General features: G+C 41.4%; 1 protein-coding gene across 1 annotated transcript in view; it reads right to left on the minus strand.

Annotated features, from left to right (window-relative positions):
• LOC124802913 (prolyl endopeptidase FAP-like) overlaps positions 1-7,872 on the minus strand; it is a 760,857-nt gene extending 752,985 nt beyond the window's left edge. Inside the window, exon 1 of the mRNA XM_047263983.1 lies at positions 7,770-7,872. The gene's annotated coding sequence lies outside the window, so the exon portion shown is untranslated. The remainder of the gene's footprint in view (positions 1-7,769) is intronic.
• Between the last annotated feature and the right edge of the window lie 506 nt (positions 7,873-8,378).

Here is an 8,378-nt window from a genome sequence, read left to right on the forward strand (position 1 = left end):
ATCAGAGTGACTCACTTGTAGTTTCTATAATCCTTCCTACCCAGTTTCTTGAGTATAGGGACAATTAGTGTCCCCCTTCCAATCTTCTACAGTCTTCTTCTCATTCCACACAACGCTCATCACACGATATAACCACTGTTTCCCAACCTCCTCTGCCGCTTTCACCATTTCGACACTTACCTCGTCCATCCTGGTGCCTTTTCGCCTTACATCTTGTCCAATGCCATTTACATTTCTTTTCATGTCAGGTCCGTTTCGCCCCAGAGTTTACTTCTACCTCCTTTGGTCTATTTCCTTTATCTCCAAGTCCGTTTGGATTTAGCAAGTGCTGAAAGTACCCTTCCACAGTATCTTCTCTTCTATTAATCTACCGAACCTGGTGGCGCCGTGGTTAGCACACTGGACTCGCATTCGGGTGGACGACGGTTGAAAACCGTGTCCGGTCATCCTGATTTAGGTTTCCGTGATTTCCCAAATCGCTTCAGGCAAAATGTCGGGATGAATCCTTTGACAGGACACGGCCGATTTCCTTCCCCATCCTTCCCTAATCCGATGGGACCGATGACCTCATTAATTTGACCCCTTCCACAAATCAACCAACCTATTGTCCTCTTTCACGTTCCTGTCCACTAGTGTTGCATTCTTTCTTATATCTCTCCTCTTACAGTTATCCATTCCATAGAGCAGGTCTTGACGCTTTCCTGCTGAGGTGCTGTCGTCTTAAAAAATCGGGTTTTCTGTCTGTAATAGACGTCATACTTAAACGCCTCAGGAAGCACCTGCTGAAGATTGCGAGTTACGCGATCGAAATATCGAGCCAATACGATGTCAGTTGGCGGCAGAAAACTTGATTTTCCAAGATGACATTCCAAACATTTCTTTCTTACTTCTCTGCTATCATCCTCTAACATCTTTGTCCATTTTTTCAGCCACTTTATTTTCTCCCAAGCCAGTCTTATTTGCCTCCTTCTTATTTTTATTTCTTTCAGAACTGAACTTTTACAAAACTTACAAATTCGCATGCGTGGTCACATTTTAACTTACTTGTATGAATAAATGATTTTGGATTTCTAGTCGTCATTAGAACTTGTAAAAGCGGCAACGCAATTGACACGCAGTCGTAAATGCTTTGATGGTTGTGATAAAATCGTAGTCTCCGAATAAATTTCGAAGTATTTCTTGCAGCTGCGGTTCGTCTTCCAGACATGCACGTAAGCACACGATATACGTTGACTGAGATGAGATGTGAAATGTTTGTAATTTTAAAAATGCTAACGAGGTAGTGTTTTCAAACTTATGACGATTACAACACCTGCACTGACACACACGATACAGGGAATGAAGTTTAAATTTCACAGGTGCATAGACTTGAACGCTACAATGAGTCATAGATGAATTGTTTGTAGTTTGCAATGCTCTAAAACTGACATTGTGCAATCGTACAACTAATTAAGGAAAATAACATCTTCAGGTGACACTAAATCATCCAAACAAGTTTTCTATTGTCACTACGTATTCATCTGTATATAAAGGGTGTTCGAAAACAGTATGAAAAGCTTATCAGGGTGCTGCAGGATACACTGTGCTAAGATATAACTGTCCAGAAAAGAACTCGATACGTTGCGCCGATTCCGAGTTAATTAGCTTTGAAGTTAGCCAATCAGGCCGTTGCACGCACAAATTCAAGCGACCCGTCAGATACAATGTCAGTTGTTGGCATAGCGTACGTAACTGCGCACTGGATTGTTTAGCCTTTGGCTTAAGTTCGATCCCTCTATCTTTCTATGTCAAATTTTGCATCGCTCTCTTGTTCGGGTTTAGGAAACCAAACAAAGATGATGTTTGGCGACTTCGTCTCTGGGGACAGAGACTGTTTGCGGTCAATGCCAATGAACTCAGAGACGCAGAAATGTATCGAGTGTTTGTATTAACAGTTATTTCTCAGCACAAGCTACCCTGCAACACCCCTTAAAGCTTTTCAGACTGATTCACCGATTCATAATTAACCAGCCACAACTGCTAAGAATGGAAACGAAAAATTTGGAGTAATTGTTGACCTTATAACGTAGAAATACTACAAGGGTGAAACAGAGGATGAAATTTTTTTTGAAAATATATCGCTATTAAGGCAGCAGAAAATGGTATAACAGGTGTAGGATTCGTTATGAATAGGAAGGTAGGGCAGAGGTTGTGTTACTGTGAACAGTTCAATGACCGGGTTGTTCTAATCAGAATCGACAGCGGACCAACACCGACAACGATAGTTCAGGTATACATGCCGACGTCGCAAGCTGAAGATGAACAGATAAAGTGTATGAGGATATTGAAAGGGTAATGCAGTATGTAAAGGGGGACGAAAATCTAATAGTCATGGGCGACTGGAATGCAGTTGTAGGGGAAGGAGTAGAAGAAAAGGTTACAGGAGAATATGGGCTTGGGACAAGGAATGAAAGAGGAGAAAGACTAATTGTTCTGTAACAAGTTTCAGCTAGTAATAGCGAATACCCTGTTCAAGAATCACAAGAGGATGAGGTATACTTGGAAAAGGCCGGGAGATACGGGAAGATTTCAATTAGATTACATCATGGTCAGACAGAGATTCCGAAATCAGATACTGGATTGTAAGGCGTACCCAGGAGCAGATATAGACTCAGATCACAATATAGTAGTGATGAAGAGTAGGCTGAAGTTCAAGACATTAGTCAGAAAGAATCAATACGCAAAGAAGTGGGATACGGAAGTACTAAGGAATGACGAGATACGTTTGAAGTTCTCTAACGCTATAGGTACAACAATAAGGAATAGCGCAGTAGGCAGTACAGTTGAAGAGGAATGGACATCTCTAAAAAGGGCCATCACAGAAGTTGGGAGGGAAAACATAGGTACAAAGATGGTAGCTGCGAAGAAACCATGGGTGACAGAAGAAATACTTCAGTTGATTGATGAAAGGAGGAAGTACAAACATGTTCCGGGAAAATCAGGAATACAGAAATACAAGTCGCTGAGGAATGAAATAAATGGAAGTGCAGGGAAGCTAAGACGAAATGGCTGCAGCAAAAATGTGAAGACATCGAAAAAGATATGATTGTCGGAAGGACAGACTCAGCATACAGGAAAGTCAAAACAACCTTTGGTGACATTAAAAGCAACGGTGGTAACATTAAGATTGCAACGGGAATTCCACTGTTAAATGCAGAAGAGAGAGCAGACAGGTGGAAAGAATACATTGCAAGCCTCTATGAGGGTGAAGATTTGTCTGATGTGATAGAAGAAGAAACAGGAGTCGATTTAGAAGAGATAGGGGATCCAGTATTAGAATCGGAATTTAAAAGAGCTTTGGAGGACTTACGGTGAAATAAGGCAGAAGGGATAGATAACATTCCATCAGAATTTCTAAAATCATTGGGGGAAGTGGCAACAAAACGACTATTCACGTTGGTGTGTAGAATATATGAGTCTGGCGACATACCATCTGACTTTCGGAAAAGCATCATCCACACAATTCCGAAGACGGCAAGAGCTGACAAGCGCGAGAATTATCGCACAATCAGCTTAACAGCTCATGTATCGAAGCTGCTTACAAGAATAATATACAGAAGAACGGAAAAGAAAATTGAGAATGCGCTAGGTGACGATCAGTTTGGCTTTAGGAAAAGTAAAGGGACGAGAGAGGCAATTCTGACGTTACGGCTAATAATGGAAGCAAGGCTAAAGAAAAATCAAGACACTTTCGTAGGATTTGTCGACCTGGAAAAAGCGTTCGAAAATATAAAATGGTGCAAGCCGTTCGAGATTCTGAAAGAAGAAGGGGTAAGCTATAAGGAGAGACGGGTCATATATAATATGTACAACAACCAAGAGGGAATAATAAGAGTGGACGATCAAGAACGAAGTGCTCGTATTAAGAAGGGTGTAAGACAAGGCTGTAGCCTTTCGCCCCTACTCTTAAATCTGTACATCGAGGAAGCAATGATGGAAATAAAAGAAAGGTTCAGGAGTGGAATTAAAATACAAGGTGAAAGGATATCAATGATACGATTCGCTGATGACATTGCTATCCTGAGTGAAAGTGAAGAAAAATTAAATGATCTACTGAACGGAATGAACAGTCCAATGAGTACACAGTATGGTTTGAGAGTAAATCGGAGAAAGACGAAGGTAATGAGAAGTAGCAGAAATGAGAACAGCGAGAAACTTAACATCAGGATTGATGGTCACGAAGTCAATGAAGTTAAGGAATTCTGCTACCTAGGCAGTAAAATAACCAATGACGGACGGGGCAAGGAGGACATCAAAAGCAGACTCGCTATGGCAAAAAAGGCATTTCTGGCCAAGAGAAGTCTACTAATATCAAATACCGGCCTTAATTTGAGGAAGAAATTTCTGAGAATGTACGTCTGGAGTACAGCATTGTATGGTAGTGAAACATGGACTGTGGGAAAACCGGAACAGAAGAGAATCGAAGCATTTGAGATGTGGTGCTATAGACGAATGTTGAAAATTAGGTGGACTGATAAGGTAAGGAATGAGGAGGCTCTACGCAGAATCGGAGAGAAAAGGAATATGTGGAAAACACTGATAAGGAGAAGGGACAGGATGATAGGACATCTGCTAAGACATGAGGGAATGACTTCCATGGTACTAGAGGGAGCTGTAGAGGGCAAAAACTGTAGAGGAAGACAGAGATTGGAATACGTCAAGCAAATAATTGAGGACGTAGGTTGCAAGTGCTACTCTGAGATGAAGAGGTTAGCACAGGAAAGGAATTCGTGGCGGGCCGCATCAAACCAGTCAGTAGATCTACTGAATTTGGTATTTGGTTTCTCGGCCAGCAATTAAAAAAGTATATGTTTCAGAATTTTCAGAAATTAAACCCCTACAGGGCTTAAAATGGGTGAAATTTTTTTTTTCAAAATAAACCATTACACTGGAGAAAAGCAGTTTGATTGTATTAGATCTGTGACTTGATGTTGACTAACTTTTGGAGTCTGAATCAAAAAGGAAAAAAAACTGCAGATTTTTTTCTTTCAAGTCACTTTTTTTTAACATACAGAATACCATCTCTTTGTTTCAAAAGTCATACAGTATGTAAATACAAAGGAAAATAAATTCCAAACTTATCAAATATTCTGTAGATGAGGGACAATTTAATTCATACAAACGCTGTAATAATTACTGAGAGCTAAACTGTTTTCATACAAATAGTAAAGTTTTTTTACCAAAAGGCAAATATAAAGTAAAAATTTTTGCTTATATCTTCTTCCGGAGTATTTAATCAGTGGTCACTCTCGCCTGATTCTCCAACAGTAGTCAGCCATCATATTTGCATCACATCTACCTTCTTACAGTGCCTCCATCACCTTGGAACCTTTATGGAATCACACATGCTGGTTATCACTGACTGCACGAAGATTTTCCGGGAAGTGAGAAAGATGGCTATGTAGAAAACGCAATTTTTTGCTCATATTTCAATCAAGGAGGAAACAGACCGTTTTAGGATCAGCACAGATGATCCATTGATGCATGCTATATTGCAAGGAATCAATGACTCAGTTTATGTCTTCAAATTATTCAAGCAAACGAACTGAATGGCCTAATGGGACTGCACTTATCGACCAATAATCGCTATTCATTTGCGATATAAGCTGAAGTATCAAATAGTCCATTAAACAACATACATTATAGCAATATACAAATCCGTTCGAAAGTATTACAGGAACGCACTTCCTCTTGATCAAAAGTAGGATACCTCAGCTCTCTTTTCAAGCAGGTTTTCCGCTCTCAGTTGTGTTGCTAACAGTTCTGAAGATTTCCTGGATAGTCTCAAATTTCGTGCCAAGTCATTCCACTCATGAGCTCGAATCTCTTGCGAATGAAATCATTTTCATTGGGAAAATTTTTTCGCTGAGGTAACTTCGACTTTTACAAGACTACCGTTCCTATGCAACCAAAGAGGATAATTCCTTGAAAACTGGCACTGGAAATTCAGGTGAATGAGACACTGGACGTATTAGTGAATGGTGAGCTATGGAAGTCTATTTTTAATTTGTTGCTGTTGTTGAATCTGTTACAGGACAAACGTTTCTACGTAAACATCACCACACGAGGTCTAAAAACAGGATTATCTGTAACCTCAGACTCCAGCTGCAGACTCGATTTATGGTCACAAATGCATTAGGAAAAGACGTTGCATCTTTGGCCTTAATTAGCATGAAATACATATGTTTTTGGATAGGGTCCCCCTTCAGCAAAACAGAATTTTGTTTTTTAACCCAAACATGTTTCACTGCAGTTGCAGCATCTTCAGTAGGCTTTTATTTTATGCCTGATAAAGAAAAATAATATTCTTTACTGTTTGTAAACATGTAACTTTTAGTTTTTAAATCACAATTACAGATATTTGAAAAAAACAATGAAATTATCAATTCATACCATTTTGCCACATGGTTGGTTTTTGTGATGTATTGTGTTTCTACAGGGACTGTTTTGTTCCGCAGTTTGTCATCTGCAACCACTTACACCTTAAAGTAGATAAATTGTTTAAGCCAAAAGCGGTTGCAGATGACAAACTGTGAAACAAAACAGTCACTGTAGAAACACAATGCATCAGAAAAACCACACCATGTGGCAAAAAGATATGAATCTATAATTTTATGTGGGTTTCTTTTCAAATATCTGTAATTAGGATTTAAAAATTAATAGCTCCATGTATACAAACAGTATTTAATATTGTTTATCTTTAACAGCCATAAAATAAAAGCCCACTGAAGATGCTGCAACTGCAGTGAAACATGTTTGGATTAAAAAACATATTTGTGTTTTGCTACAGGCGGACCCTGTCCAAAAACGTAAGTGTCAAAGCAAACATGGGAAAAAGAGCTTCAACCCAAAAATGATTGTGGTGTCACCGCCAGACACCACACTTGCTAGGTGGTAGCCTTTAAATCGGCCGCGGTCCATTAGTGTACGTCGGACCCGTGTGTCGTCACTATCAGTGAATTGCAGACCGAGCGCCGCCACACGGCAGGTCTAGTCTAGAGAGACTCCCTAGCACTCGCCCCAGTTGTATAGCCGACTTTGCTAGCGATGGTTCACTGTCTACATACGCTCTCTTTTGCAGAGACGACAGTTTAGCGCAACCTTCAGCTACGTAATTTACTACGACCTAGCAAGGCACCATATTCAGTTACTATAATCTGAACAGATAATATTGTGAATCATGTACCGTCAAGAGCGACGTTCATCATTAATGGATTAAAGTTAAGTATCAAACTAATTACGTCCGCTTTCTGAATTCTAATTCCTTGTCATGTTCGAGACCTCACGTCAGTATAGTCCTTCCCTCCTCACGCCAGCCTGCGTGAGCTAAAACGCGTGCATTTCGGCCTCCCCTAGTAAGACGGTGTTTGCTCTTCTGCCAACACAACAATGATTATTAGCATGAAATGTTTAGAATGTGTTGCAATCAGTGAACGAAATCGAAGAAGGCTGTTTAACAGTCAGGAAGACAAATCGACTTTGTCAGAACTGCAGATAAAAAGAAACGCATCTTTAATTTTTCAGTGGGCCTCATGTATGTTCATAAAATTATTTTCTGTAATTAGTACGCAAACGCGAGTGAAGCAGCGGGCGCTAAGCTAGTTACTCCATAAGGTACGAACACGGTTATGTAGCGGATCAGTCAGAATACATCAAGCCGTACTGAGGCCGCGAGCTGGCCTGCCCGGTGGACAGATGCAGCGTGCTGTGCTGGGCCGGCGGGTACTCACCGGAGACCCAGGTGCCGTTGAAGGGCGGCGGCCGGAAGCGCGGACTCAGCACGTCGTCCAGCGTGAACTTCGTGCCCTTCACCCTGGGCCCTTCGTCGGGCGGCGACAGCAGCACGATCGAGAACACGATCAGGCCGAGCACGGCCACGATCACGAGCAGCGCGATCAGGATGCCGCGCCAGTTGCGCTGGTTGGGCCCGGTCGCCACCAGCTCCTGCAACAGACGCAGAGGTGCGCGATTCTCTCAGCTGCTCAAGTTCATTCAGATTTCTCAGTGACTGAAGCAGTCCCAGTTGCAGGTTGCCCATTCATCGGTTTCCATAACCAGATGAATGTCAGTCTGACTGGGACACTAGGAGCACTGTAAGCATCAGGAACAGGCTCAAACTGCGCTACGTTGACCTTAGTCGAGGTACGGCGCACCTGTTAGCAGGTCACGGTCCATATCCCAAACATCTGCATCGAGTGGGACGTAGTACACACCATTCTGTGAATGTGGAGAGAAAGGTTCGGCTGATCATGTCGTTCCCGATCTACAAACAATTGTAAGTGACCGAAATTTGTGGACTAAAGTGAATATGATAGCACATCGGATATCTAAAAGACAAC

Source organism: Schistocerca piceifrons, chromosome 6 (assembly GCF_021461385.2).
Source record: "Schistocerca piceifrons isolate TAMUIC-IGC-003096 chromosome 6, iqSchPice1.1, whole genome shotgun sequence".
Lineage (NCBI taxonomy): Eukaryota > Metazoa > Arthropoda > Insecta > Orthoptera > Acrididae > Schistocerca > Schistocerca piceifrons.